Raw genomic sequence first — 15,517 nt, forward strand, 5'->3', positions numbered from 1 at the left:
TAAGACATAGGTGGAAAGAAGGGGCAGATGTAAAAGTAATTTCAGATATGATCAAAACCACTAACGTATGTGTGGAAAAACAAACACTGGATATACAAAAGGAGTTATTTGAGAACTGAAACTGATTGTTTTATAGTATCAGAGAGTTTAATGATATTACATTGAGAAGTTCAAATTATACGTTTTTCAGACCATGTAGCAATCTGGATAGAAATATAAGAAAAAAAAAATAGGTTATGTAAGAAAAGGTAGAGAGATCAAGGAATTAATGACTCAGAGCAAAATGAGTAAGTAAAGGAAATAATACATCAGCAATGGTTAGATCATATAAACATGAGATAATTTTATAAAGACTGGACAAGTTGGTGGATTACTCTAAAAGAAAAATATAGAAACAATGTGCTGGAATGGCAAAGGACAAAAGAATACAAGATAATTGCAAATATAAGGAAATCAATAACCAGTCTTTAAAAACAAAATAGACAATAAAGAAGAGTTTCTAGAAAAAATGAAAATGTTATATGAAATGAACCAATAGAAGATTAAAAACTGTTATTCAAACAAAGATATTTTTTACAAGGCAGAAAAGAAGTAGCACCATACCCAAGTAAAATTGTTAAAGAAAAACTAAGAATAATAAGAGAGTTAAGGAATGGTAAAGGATGTATAGTTAATACACAAAAAGAAATAGACAGATAGTAAAAAGACATATTTTCAATTTTTTTTCCATATCTGATACTATAAGAAAAAAGTAGATGGAACTTAAAAAAATAACTGAAGAAGGCAATAAAAGAATGGAAGAAAAGATTTCAATTGTAGAGTTTAAAATGTGTTGAAAACAGTAAATGTAGAAGCAGCTACAGGTTTGGATGGACTTGAGTATCTAATGTATAATGACAGACAAGAATGGCAAAAATAATATTTTCTGGAGGTGGCGAATGAATGGTTCGAAAATGGGGTAAATAGTGAAAAAATATATATGGATGCAATGAAATTTTTATTGAAAAAGGGAGAAAGAACAAACAGAAAAACTGGAAACCACTGGTATTAAACAATGTTGATTATAAGATTTTGTATGAAAATAGTAGAAAAAGAATAGTAAGTAAGGCTAGTAAGTTACTAATGAAACAATTTTTTGAATAAAAGAAAATGGAAGTCAATAACTTTTAATGATAATAAGATAATTGGTAGATGATGCAATAAATAGAGAAACATAACTGAAAATATTAGTAGGTAAGTAAAAAATTTGACAAGATTCATCACAATGTATTATGGGACATTTTGAAATAGTATAATATAAGTAATAAAATAATTAACATTTTAAAATCAGTATAAAAAACAAGTGAAACTAGTGGTTAATGGTTGGTTAAATGACACAATAAAAGTAAGACAATAAAAATAAGAAAAGTGATATTAAGCAAGGATGTCCAGCAAGTAGTATTCTATTTGCATTTATTATGAATGCAGCAGTTACCAAGATAAATATAGTATTGGAGGAATCTAAATATTGTACACCAGAGGATATTCAGATTCCAATGATGTTGTCTTGTGCGGACAATGTAGTATTAGTTGTAAAAAATAAAGAATAGATGAGTATAGCTATTAAGACAAAGAATTAAAGGTGTTAGGTTTAAGTATTAATGAGGAAAAGAGTAAAAGACTGGGTTATTTGGGAAAAATAAGAGGTATTTAGTTTAATAAAGAAGAAATAAAGATTCTGGGTATAAGGTTTGGTATCAAACAACAGAGTTACAGAATGGAAGGATATGATACATAAAATAAGGAACACGTATATTTTGGAGAACATTTAAACTTGCATATAGGAAAAAAAGCATATTTAATTCAGTTATATTAGGTAAGATGGTACATCTAGCAAGTGTTTTTGTGATACCACTAGAATGTGAAAAAGAGTTATTAAATCTGTTATTTAGCTCCAGCTCCAGGTCATAGTTACCCAAAAAATCCTCTACCGACCAGAAACCCCTGCTCTAAAAAACATGATCTGCCCCTACAGTAACAATTGACCACTCTGCTCCTCTACCAAACTCCTAGTTCTAACAGTCAAATCCAACCACTCTGCTGGTGACTCACTCTTTGCCAACTCTGTAAGAAAGACTTGGAACTCACTACCAGCCAACCTGACTCAAGAGCCTTCACCAACCTTATTCAAAAACAAGCTTAAGAATTACCTCAAATCACACTGGATATGTCCCTTTGCCAACCCTGACTAGTGCCCTGTCCATCTCGGATGCCTCTCCTCTACAAATGTCCTTTCTTTGGCCACCCCTCTTCATATCAGGAAGGGTAAACCATGTCTAATGCTACTCAATGTATTTTATTACTGAAGGTAATATGTTGTTGCTAGAGCTATATACATACTTGCAATGCTTTGTGACTTACAAAGCATTAGGAGTATGTTGTTACTACCTGTATATACATACTTGCAATGCTTTGTAAGTCACAAGTGTCATATGATTGTTTGTATTGCTCTGTCTGTAACCTGTGTGTAATTGCCATTCCCTAATAGTTCTAATAATTGTAATGTGTACATGTACCTCAGAGCTTTTCTTCCAGGCCTCCGCTGAAAATGGACATACATCCAGTTGGACCATCCTGGTTAACAAATGTAAAATAAATAAATATTTACATTTACATGGGGTTCTAGACTGAACCCTATTAAAAGAAGAATTCATTATGTTACTAAAAAGGAAGAAGGTTTGTGTTTAATAAACCCAATTGTATATATAGTCTCATTGAATTTATACAAAATATTGACAGGAATACAAGAAACAAGAAAATTGTTAATAAAGATTATAGATGAAAAATATAAGGCAATATAGGAAAGGCCTGAATGTTTAAAAAGGAGTAAAGGAATTATTTTTATGGAAATGAAACTATATTAAGATAAAATATTGCTATGGAAGCTTGATTTAGGAAATATAGAAAAGAAGAGGAAAGAATGGTATGAAAATATAATGGGAAAATGTTATTATATTTACTGTTGGAGGCACTTAGGAGAAAAAACATAAAAGCTGTAAAATCAAGAATGAAAAGATATGCCAAATATGTGGAATGTACAGACTTTTTGTGGAAGTTGTCTATAAATAAGCTTTCAGTAAAAGCAAATATGCCATATAAAACAATAAATGATATAATCTGCATATATTGTGGGGAATTAGATACCACTGAATATGTTTTTCTGAAATATAAAAGAGTAACTCAATTATGGGAAGAAATATGTGACAAAGAATGTTTAAAATGATTGAGAAATGTTAAATGTGTAAATATGGACATGATAGAATAAGGATATTATGAAATATGAAACAAAATGATATAGATAGATTAGATGACATGTGGATTGTCTGGAATGAAAGAATGAATGAGATAAAATTTAATAGGAATGGGTTTTGTCAGAAATTTTGAAGAAAATAAGATTTTGGTTATGGAAAAAAGAGTGGGGGAAATTGAAAGTTTAAGGATTTTGAAAATATGTAAATTAATTGTACATAATTGTAAATAATTGTAAATGAGTTGTAACATTTGTATATAGAATGTATATACTGTATGTAGTGAATTTTAATAAAGGACCCATACTCATTATTGTTGTGAGTGGGACACATTTCAGAGGAGCACCTCCTGTTTCCATTCCAAGCACAGAGGCACCCAGAGAAACAGGAAGACAAATGGAGAAAGAAGGAGTTTCTGGCATAGTGAAAGAAATAAAGGAGAAACAAATAGCAAGACCAAAGAATGTGTGCAGGATTCTGAAGAAATGTTTCTAAGAAACATGTTTGATGGAGATAACTCAGCAAATAATAGCTGTATAATTGCAACCCTACAGTTGGGAGGTTTGTGGGATGATTTACTTAAAGAAATGGTGGTGCAGAGTGAGCCAGTAAATGAAGGGGATGTTTTCTGGGGGGTCATTAAGGAGAAAATACAAAAGAAGGATGCAAAGACAATCCTGAAGAATAGTGGAGAAATGGAAAAGAAAAAAAAATACACAGATAAAGTAAAATAAGGCAAAAGTGGAGCAGAAGAAAATAAGGCAGATGAAAATGAAAAATGGAAGTATCTGGTAAGGAAGACAAAGAAATGGACAGGTATGAAGTGTGGGACCATTTAATAGCTCCTTTGGGTGTAACAGCGCATGAGGTAAGAGCATTTATTCTTATTAACAAAGAGACATTTTGTGACATTTTATTTGAGACTGTTTTTTCAATGGAGAATCTTCTTGGATAATATGAACTGTTACCCATGGAATATTTATGTGATAAAAGCATTTAACGGGGAAATAAAAAAAAGAAGAGATATTTACAATTCCAAACAGAGGTAGAAAGATAGATTTTGAAAGGACATTTGAAAGTTTTATGTAAGAAAGTACTGGACATTGCAAAGGTTTATGATAAAAGGGGTTTATGGACTGGTGGCTGGGATTATAATATTGTGTTAAAAACAGAAATAGAAAAATTCACATATACCCAAAACATGTTGGGACATGAGCCTAAAATGTGAATTGAAATGTTATAAATGTAATAACATTAGAAATGTATGGATGGGTTGCAAAATGAAAATAACAGTAAGGAAAATAACATGTAAAAGAAGAAAATGAACAAAGAAAAGAAATTTTAGAAGTAGTATAAATAGAAGAAAAAGTGGATGAGAAAAAAATAAAGAGGACATAGAAGAAGGTTCTGATATAATTGATGAAGAGGACATAAACTGGGAGGTAGTAAAAGGAGAAAACAATGTTTTTTTTACAGTGGCAATATGATGTGAGAAAAGTAGAGAAAGAAAAAATGTAAAAGAACATAGCAAGATGCATTTGGAGATTTAGAACATGATGATGGAAAGTACTTTAATAAAGAAAATAATTATATGAAAGAAAGCAAGAAAAAATACAAGAATTCTTTTACAAGCAAAGTTATTTTACAAGGAAAAAGACAATGACTATCCAGTAAGTTAAGCAGTTTAATAAAGTGAGAGTATAGTGTAATGAGAAGAGTAAACATGTAAAGGGAGAAATAGAAAGACATCAGGAAAAGATTAGGAATAGTGTAGTACAACATGTGCAAGAAATGTCTAAAGAAAAAAGAAGGTAGTGAAAAATGTGGAAAGTAAAAAAGTTAACAGAAAAGGAGAATAAAGAGTTGGAAAAGGATATTTCTTTAAATGAGCTAGATAAAGTATTAGGACAAGTAAATATAGATTTGGCTGCAGGTCCAGATGGAATAGGTTATGAAATGTATAAAAATTTAAAGGACTGGCAAAAAAAATATTTTTTAAAGATTTTGAATGGATATTTAAATTAAGGTTTTATGTATAAATAATTATATAGTGTAATACTTAAATTCATATGTAGGAAGGAAGATAGAAGAGAATTAAAAATCTGGAGACTAATAGTGTTGAATAATAATATTTATAAGATATTTATAAAAATAATACAAAAGATATTTGAAACTAAAATGAGAAACATTATGGAAGATATCATATATAATATAAAGTGGAAGGAATGTCAAAAATTATTAATGATAGTAAGAGAAATTAGGGATGATAGTATAAACAGAAAAGAAGAAGCAAAAATTATGATAGGAGATGTTAATAAGGTATTTGACACAATTGGACATGAAACCCTATGGATAATAATAAAAGAATATAAGTGAGAAAGTTAGGAAATTATGTATGCCAGCATATAGTAATAATAATAAAGTAAAAATACTTGTAAATGGCTGGTTAAGCCAAGAGGTACATATGAAGAGTGCTGTAAGATGAGGATGTCCAATGAGTTATATACTCTTTGCATTAGTTATGAATGTGATTGTATGTGAATTAAATTACATAATGAAGGAGGTGGCGTACATAACACCTAAAGGGTTAAGAATTCCAGCTATTTTAATATAGCAGATAACATTATGGTAATTGCAAAAAAAACAAAATTTGGATAGAAAAGTAATAGTTTGCACAAATGAATGTTTAGATATGATAGGGAGGACTTTAAATAAGGAAAAGGTAAAGGATTAGGTGCTGTAGTAAAGATCAGGGCATTTATTTTACAGTGAATGACATTTTGTGTTAGATGTAAAATTTGGGAGTAAAGATGTAAGTAGAATTCAAAGGGAAAAAAACAATAGAAGAAATAAAGCAAACATATCTTTTCTGGAGAACATATAAATTATCATTCAGGAAAAAAGCTTATTTTATAAATTCAGCACTGATGGGAGAAATAACATACTTACCGATTGTATTTATGTTGCCAACAGTATTTGAAAAGGAATTACTGCTGATATTTTTTTTTCATTTATATTGGGTTCTAGACTAAACTCAGCAAAAGAGGATTTTTTTAATGTAAATAAAGAAGAAGAAGGTTTAGGGTTAATTAACCTATTAGTATATGCTGTTTCATTAAATTTGTACAAAGTGTTAAACTGGATAAATGAAAAAGATGAGTGATTAATAGTAAAACTGTATAAATATAAGTATGATAAATTTTGGGGTATGGTCAAAAGGAGCAAAACAGATAAACAGTACATACATAAAAAAGAAAATGTCACCAAGAAAAATATTTTTTGTGGAAAATAAAAAATTATTGATATAGAAAAGGATAGAAATGTATGGTATAAGAGTGTAATGATAAAACATTACAATGTAAAACCATGGGAAAATCTAACAGATGAAAAAAATATTAAAACTATTAAAATAAGAAGCAAATTATGTAATCAAAAAGTAAAATTTCAAGATTTTTGTGGAAACTGGTGATAAATTGCCAGTGAAAGGAAATATGCCATACAAAAAGAAAAGTGATAGAATATTTATTTATTTATGTATTTTGTTTGTTTACCAGGTAATGGGTATGAGGCCCATTTTCAGCAGAGGACTGGGGAGAAAAGCTCCATAAATACAAATAGACAGTATTAAACAATCAAATTGAACATGCATTAATCAACAATGTACAAAGCATGTCAGAAACAAAATTAGTTATATAACAATAAATAGCAAATAATTAATAAATTAACAAATTTACCAAAAAAATGGCAACGTTAGAGATACAATATGGCTGCATGAGTTAATAGTGAGAACAGTGTGATAGAGTAATTGCAAGACAGAGAAATGCAATCTACATAACAGTTGAAGACAAAGCAGTATATGTGTATACATTGTTAACTGAAACTGACTGTAGAATCAAGATAGCCTCCAGCAGTTAATAGTTGTAGCTGTGAGAATGAACTAGTTTAGGGTAATGTAAGGCATTAGTAGGTAGCTTAACCAGGAGTATGGCAGGAGCAGAGCCAGTGTTTTGCTAGATGTTCCTTAAGGAGGTTTTTAAATTCATGAATGCTGGGGTTTTTGGCCATAGTTTGAGGAAGAGTGTTCCACAGTTTGGCAATTTTATGAGAAAAAAGGGCAGTGACCTGTGTGTTGAGGGCTTGTGTAATCTTTAACAATAGTTTATTTGAGGATCTTAGAGCTCTAGTATTGCTATTGGGCTGGACTAGATTGATGAGGGCCAGGCACTTGTTAGGTTTGTGAATTATATTGTGGGCTATGGGCAGTTGGTTAAATGTTAGAAGGTCTGGTAGTTCTAACCATTTATGTTGGGAGAGTACAGAGCAGTGTTGGGTTCTGTAAGGGTGGCCTCTGGCAAAATTGGTGATTTTGTTGCAGCATGATTCCAGATTATTTAGGTCAGATTTACAAATGTTTGTAAATACTAGAGAACCATAGAGGAGGGTGGAGAGTAGATGTGTGCAGGTAGTGGCTAGTCTGGCATTGTCTGTAAGGTAAGGTTTAATTCTGTAAAGGGTGTCATGTTTGGAATGGACTTTTTTGATGGTGAGGGAGATGTGAGTGTCAAACCTTAGGTTATCATTGATTGTGACACCTAGAAGTTTGGCTTGGCTGGTGGGAGCTATTTTGATTCCATTTGTGGAAAGGATAAAAAGTGGAGTCAGACATGTTTTGGGTTTATTGTAATTGAAGACAATTAACTTGGTTTTGTTGGGGTTAAGTATGAGTTGATGGCTAGTAAAGTAGTTTTCTATGTCCTGGAAAGATTTTTGAATTTTTGTTTGTAGGTCCTGGGGGATGAGGGCTGTGCAGATTAATGTAGATCCATCAGCATATTGACTATGGAGCCTAGTTGGGTTGAAGATCTGAGGTTGTTAGTAAAAATTGTAAAGAGAAGGGGGCCAATTATGTATCTTTAGGGTACAGTAACAGTGTAGGGGCCACCTTTGTGTAGGGGAATGATGTGGGATATTTTCCATAGATGGGGTTCATATTGTTCAGAGATAGAATGGTTGATTAGGACTGATATGGGATAGGTGATTGAGGGGGCAGTAATTTTAAGGAATTCATTAGGTAATTTATTAGCTGCTAGACAGCAGGGTTTGAGTTTTGAAAGGATAGGTTTTATGTAGTTTATTTGGACTGGGGTGAAAGAGAAGAGGATGGGGGAGTCAGAGGAGGGAAGTGGTACAGTGAGAGGTTGATTATTTGGATTACCAAGAAGAGATGTGATTGAGTTAATGAAGTGAGTATTAAATTGTGTAGCTATTGGGTCTGAAACCTTGGTGTTGGTGGGTGGGAGGGTAGGGGTATAGCCTGGGTTGAGAATAGTGTTAATGTTTTGCCAAAATAGTCTGGGGTTTAATTGAAGGGTTTGCTGATCTGAAAGGAAATAGTTTTGCTTGTCTATTTTTATCTGTCTCTAAGTCTGGTTACATAGTTGCTGATGTGTTGCGTGGTCTATGTTATTTTTGGTGGTGTGATAATTGGACCATGCCCTGTATCTTTGCTTCAGCAGTGCTAGGGTATCTTTAGATAGCCAAGGTATGTGCCTAGTTTTTGCTCTTATTTTTCTCGTGGGTGCTAGATTGTTGAGTATTTTAAGAAAAGTATTATTGAGGTAAAGGACAGCCTAATCAAGTGGGAGGTTTCTAAGAGGTGACCAGTTAATTTGCTGAAGAAGATGGTTGAAAGTGGAGGGGGAAATTTTTTTTTGTTTCCAATAAATTTATATATTGTATTGGTTTGTGTCTGTGCTCATTTTCTGTACAGGAAGGTAGGTGAGTGGTCACTGAGGGAGACTTGAAGGCAGCATGCTAAATAACCTAGATTGGGTTTGTTAGTTAGTATCCAGTCTAGTGTGGACTGCTTCTTAGAGTATTTATCTAGCCGGGTCGGACAGGATATGGTTTGGGTAAAATTGAAGAGATTTAGGAAATTGAAGGGGCTGTCAGTGTTGCAGGAATGACAATCCAGATTAAAATCACCCAGGATAATGATTTCCTGGCTGAAATCAGTTGATGGACAGGTGAGAAGATTCTCATTTATGGGAAGGTTGTTGCCAGGGGGAGGTAGGTGGTTATGATAATAATAGATTTGTTAGGGTTTATTACTAGGTTTGTTGTTAGGATTTTGGAGTTAGGTAGGTCAGGAGGGGTACTGTTTAATAGCTCCAGTTTGAGTGCGTATTTATACATAATAGTGACACCACCGCCCCTTTTGTTTGGTCTGTCTAATCTAATTATGTTATATCCTTTTGTAATAATTTCCTTGTCTTTGATGTAGGGCTTTAGTCAGGTTTCAGTTATTGCTGCAATGTCAGTTAAGTATGAGTTAAGGGTTGCATGGAATTCAGTAATTTTATTTACAATACTACAGAGGTTAAAGTTTATAAAGACTAAGTCTGTGTCATTGGTCTTTGGAAGTGCAGGAAGGGGGTGGTGTTTAGTAGTATGTTGGGGAGAGATTGGTGGAGGGCTGGGTGGAAAAATGGTTGGGTAATGAGGGGTGTGGGTGAGAGGGCCAGGGTTGGGGTGGATGACAACCTGGAGTTTAACTTGTGTTATAATGTATAGACTGAGTTGTCTGAATTTATTAGTACATTTTACATATCTGTGAGTTGAAGTGTAAGTCCTATGTGTGGGTAAATGTTTGAAAGGTTGAAGGAGAAAGGTAGTTGTGATGTAGAGCTGTGAGCTAATGGTTGCATATGTGTGGGTATGGATGCTGGAGGAGGCTAGAGGGAGAGTAGGTGATTGAAGGTGAATGATGGTGATGAATGGAGGGAGGTGGAGCTAAGCAACAGGTATAGTAGGTAGAATAGCAGAGTATTGGCTAGCAAGGTGTTAAGGTGGGACATAGTTGATGGTTGAAATGATGTGGTGTGGTGTGGAGGTGAGGGGAAGGGAGGGGATTGAGGGAGGTGTATTGGCTGGAGGTAGAAGCGGGTGTGCTTTTTTAGGTATAAATCTAGGGGAAAGAGGGGGTGGTTGGGAATGGGGGTAAGGTAGGGGAGCAGAGTGAGCCTGGAGCGAAGTGGAGGGCGAATGGAGCGGGATGCACCAGCTTGCAAGCAGCAGTGAATCTCAGAGATAAAACTGAGAAAAAAACTATCTCCACAGGTATTGTTAAATTTGCAGGAAATAATATATGTTTACAGCTTACAGTGCTGCATGAGATAGTTTTGGTAGAATGGAAACCATATATTGTCCAGTGAACAAAACTCCAAAAGCTGAAATGGGAGTTTGTTACCTACTTGGGACTAGAGTGGAGAAACTAGGTGAGTAAATCCAGATGTTGATAATGTGTGAAGTGAACCCTTGGTGTAGAAAAGAGAGGACAGAGGCAGCAAAGTCTTGGCCTTTTGCACACTTTCATGAAGTGAGTAAAATGCCAAAGTGATACAGAGACTAGGGAGAGAGATGTATATTCAGTGGGGGTGGAAGAAAGGTGGTGGTGATGGGGGGGTTAGTTAGCCAAGAAATACTTGTGTATGGCACAGCCTAGATTAATTTTCACAAAAACAAACTCTTCCAACACCAGGTGAGGAAGAAGCAATTGGGACACATACCTAAAGCTTCTTGTGATGGTGTTTTTTCTATTTATGTTATTTTCCTCCTGTCCTTGGCTAGACAGCAATCCTTGTATTGCTTTGAGAGTCAGTAGATAGAATGCCAGCCAGGTATATTCAGGGCGGGGAGGGGGGTTGAGGTTACTTTTCCATGTAGTTGACTACTGTAAAATAAAAGAGAGATGTAATGAAAAATAATATAGTGAACTTAAGGTAGTAAAAATATATATTAAATCTGTAGAAGAGAGAGCAATTAATGGAGGGGTAGTGAATATTAGGGGAAAGCAGAAAGAGTGAAATAAAAGGCAAAGGAATGAGAGAGACAATGAAAAACAAAAATAGAATGAAAACAGAGTGAAGGTTGCAGGCTGGAAGGTGAGAAAGAAAGGTAGAAGGCCTGAAGAGAGTACTCCCAGGTTTACAGGTAGCAGTAGAAAGGAAAGATGAGACTAGCAAGGCTTGAGGAGCTAGAAAGGAGAGTAGCTTAGTTTACAACACAGATATGGAGAAAGGGGCCTTTAAATAGGTATTGGGAGGGGGAAAACCCACAGGTAATAGAAGAATGATCAAGGGAAGCATGCATTTGTAGAATGCAAAAGTAAGAACACAAAACATAGTAAGGTCAAGGGACACTAGCATTTAGTCAAGCTGGAATAAACAGAAGAAAGAGAGAATGCAGTTGCCAGTACCCAAATACTACATGCAGAAATTCTACAATATAAACAGATTATGCCTTCTAATTGTACAGCATTAACAGTAAGCAAGAAAACAGCAGCAATTAAAGCACATATTTGAAGAAAGGGGCCTTTAAGTAGGCACTGGGAGGGAGAACGCACACAGGTAAAAGCAGAAAGGTCAAGAGAAGCAAGTGTTTACTCAAAAAATTTGGAGTAGCCAAAAGGAAGAGAGAATACAGAACATAGATGTTCAAGGGATGCTAGTGTTTATCAAGCTGGAATAAGCAGAAGGAAGAGAGAATGCAGTTGTCAATACTCAGTTACTATATACAGAAATTGTACAATATAAGTATAAGGAGCTTATATCTTCCAGTTGTACAGCAAAACAATAAACAAGCATGCAGCAGTTAATAAAACAGACAAGATTTTAGCATTTTTCACCAGATAATACACAGTGCTAGGTTTCAGCATAAATCAAATGAAATCAAGCAGTTAAAGATTAGTGACAGTACTAGTGGCAGTACTATCCAATAAACAATTCAAATGGTTAACTTCTCTGAGAGTCTACACACTGGCAGAATATAATACAAGTGCCTGTAAATCCATTTTGTTTCAGTAAAAAACAAACACAAGCAGGACAATACAGGTAAGGCACAAGGACCAAGAAGCAGAGTGAGTGTGTCTGCTTGTTCCTAGTCTTAGCACAGTAAACACATTAGGTACATGTATATTTACCAACTGGTAGTTACAGGCAAATAGCAGTATATGTTTACATATAGGTTCATAGGTTCATAGGTAGGTACTAGGCTATCTGCCCGAGGGCATTTTTAAGCCTAGCCAGAGTGTGTCGGCTTTCGCTGCCCCATTGATTAATTAACTGAGCCTCTGTCAAGCAGAGCCAATGAAGTGATCCCAGGGGTGTATTTTCTGTTACCCATCCACTCGTGTGGTAATTCGTGGGTGTTTTGTTTTTCCCAAACTGGATGACTATGCATTTTTTGGCATTTAGCTTGAGGCCATGACTTTGACACTAGGTGTCTGTCTCAGTAAGGCCTTTGTGAAGGATGTCCGTGTCAGCCGGAGAGTCAGTTATGGCTCCCAGTTTGCAGTTATCGGCGAGCTTGGTTATCCATAGTCCTCCTGTGTTTGCCGTACTTCTGAGAAATATATGCCGAACAGTAGGGGTCCCAGAATCGAGCCTTGTGGGACACCACTTGTGACTGGTTTAGAGTTGGACCTGGAGCCCACTATTCTTACCGGTTGAGTTCTGTCTGTAAGCCAGTTGGCAACCCATCTTGTGACGTAGGGGTTTATGTTCAGGCTGGTGAGTTTTTCTATAATACCCGAGTGAGGAATGGTGTCAAACACCTTGGCAAGATCAAGGTAGGCTGTGTGAACCACCTTTCCCTCGTCTATGGCCTTAGTGACTGTCTCAAAGAAGCCAACCAGGTTTAGTAGGCATGATCTGCCCTTAACAAAGCCGATCTGGGTCGGGTCAAGTGTTTGGAGGTTCCCAATGTCTTTGTTAATGAGTTCCATGATGATGCGCTCCATAGCCTTGCAGACCAGGCTAGTCAGGCTTATGGGGCAATAGCTACCAGGGTTAATTGTGGCCCCTCCTTTGTGAAGCGGAATAATCATTGCTGTGTGCCATTCTATGGGCACGTAGCCTGTGGTGAGGTTGAGGTTGAACAGTGTGTTTAGGTGGGGGGTTAGTTCGTTCTGTAGTTCATGCAAGATGCAGCCTGGGACACCACCTGGCCCCATTGATGCTGTGTTTTTGGCTTTTGAAAGGGCTGTTTTCACCTGTGCTTCACTGATTTCCAGGACACTGCACTTTTCAAGTATTGTCGTGGGCCCTTTTGAAAGTGAGAGGGAGGTGAAGTTTGCACTGAATCTATCTACCAGGATGTTGGCAGTATCAGTAGGTTCAGTATATTTTGTGCTATTTACACTAGCTCAGTGCATATCTGTGAGTTGCCACTTAGATTCTTGACATAGCTAAAGAAGGCTTTGTGGTTATCTTTCGAATCCTTAACTATTTTTCTTTTGAAGTTAGCCTTGGATGATTTTATGAGGGACCTTAGTTTCTTACTGATACTGATCAGGGATGTCTTTCCTTCTTGGGATTTGCTTTTTTTCTGAACTAGTTTCCTCCTTCTGTTGAAAAACTTGTTTATGGCAGGAGTCCACCAGACTGGTTTCCTTCTCTTAGGGGAGTGAGTCTTGGTCTTGCTAGGGGTGGCACGATCCATGCATCCTTGTAGGTGCTCATAGAGTGCAATTGTAAAGGATTCTGCATATTGGGCAGTGTTATCCTTTAGCGTGGGGGCTGTCAAACTTACCACCTCTGCCTTAAGTAAGGTGAAGTTTGTTTAGAAAAGTTTTTCACTGCGGTTTACTTGGTTGGGGGTTGTGGTGGGGTGTGTACATCCAGGATGATTAGTTTATGGTCTGATCTAACCAGTGACGGGTTGACCTCTGGTACGGAACACCTGTCACCCATGTTGGTGATGACCAGGTCCAATATGTTGTGACTTGTAGTAGGGGAGTTTACCAACTGATCCAGGACATTTGAGTTGATAAATTCCAGGAAGCGTTGAGCTTGGGAGTTTGTACTCAAGTAGTTTTCCCAGTTAATGGTAGGATAATTGAAATCGCCCAATATCAGGGTGTTCAGTAGGACCTTCATGTTTTCCAGTGACTCCAGAAAGGCGAAGTTGTGGTCCTGGGTCATGGAGGGTGATCTGTAGCAGGCCACAATTTGCATTGCAGATTTGCCCGATGTTAGTTGCACATGGATGATCTCAGAGGTATCATGCTGCACCACTAACCTGGAGGTGTGAGTACCCTTGATGAATATGGATACACCCCCTCCTATTGTGTTTCGGTCCATATTCTGTGGCCAAAATGTGTGGTATATACAATATGTGGGTCTATATTAGATCACTTGAATGCTTAAAAAAGTGAACAGTGATTAATCGACCCTATGTAAGCGAAAGCTTACAATTTCAAACTGTCAGAACAGCGATTTTTTTCCTAGGAAAAAAAATCGCTGTTCCAACAAAAAAAAAAATCAAATAAAACACTTTAAACATTACATTAAGTGGGGGGCTTTGCTCCCCATATCCCCCGATGTGGGGGGATGCACCCCCCACTCCTCCTACTTAAATATACTAACTACGAGACTGCACTATAGTACCAAAAACGGCAAAGTAATGAAGCAGCCAAGCAAATTCTTTCCCAGGGGAAAGAATTTGCTTAAAAGCCACATCGATATTTTGCCATTTCAGGCTTTTGAGTTCGACTAAGATGCATTCGAAAGAATGCATCTTCGGTCTTCTAATAGGGAACCCAATATGTTTACATTGTCAAGAAGAAATTACATAAGATGTGCTTTTGGAATGTAAAAGACTAAAACAGTTATGGGGAAAACTAAAGAAGATTTTTTTAAGATATAAAAGAAGTGGATAAAATAATCATCAATATGATTAAATATGGATATTATAAGAATAGAAGTGAAGAATTTATTAAAAGAATAGATAAAAAGTTATTTTATGTTATATGGGTTATATGGCATGAAAGAATGGATAAACTTATGTTTAATAGTAAATGGATTTTATTAACAATATTAAGCAAAATCAGATGGTGGTTATGAAAAGACAGCGAGGGACTAATAAGGATGAAAATTTAGCATGATTGTATAAGAAATGTGTTTGGTACATATGTAAATATGTGTAACTATGTCAATGTTTTGTAAATAAGAGTTATTTTTGTATTTAAATAAATTACCCTTAATCTTTTTGATAGGTGTGGGATCTTTTACATCCACCTGAGATACCAACAATGTAAGCAGGAGGGCCTCTGTTTTATGTCTCATCTGAAGGAAAACACACTCAGGAGGGCAGCCCCACTCCTCTGTTATGCTGCACAGCAGTGTCAGCAATCCATCTATGTGGATTAAGAATGTAACTAACAGCCTTCT

Source organism: Protopterus annectens, chromosome 4.part1 (genome assembly GCF_019279795.1).
Source record: "Protopterus annectens isolate FY-2018-M chromosome 4.part1, PAN1.0, whole genome shotgun sequence".
In the NCBI taxonomy this organism is placed as follows: Eukaryota; Metazoa; Chordata; order Ceratodontiformes; family Protopteridae; genus Protopterus; species Protopterus annectens.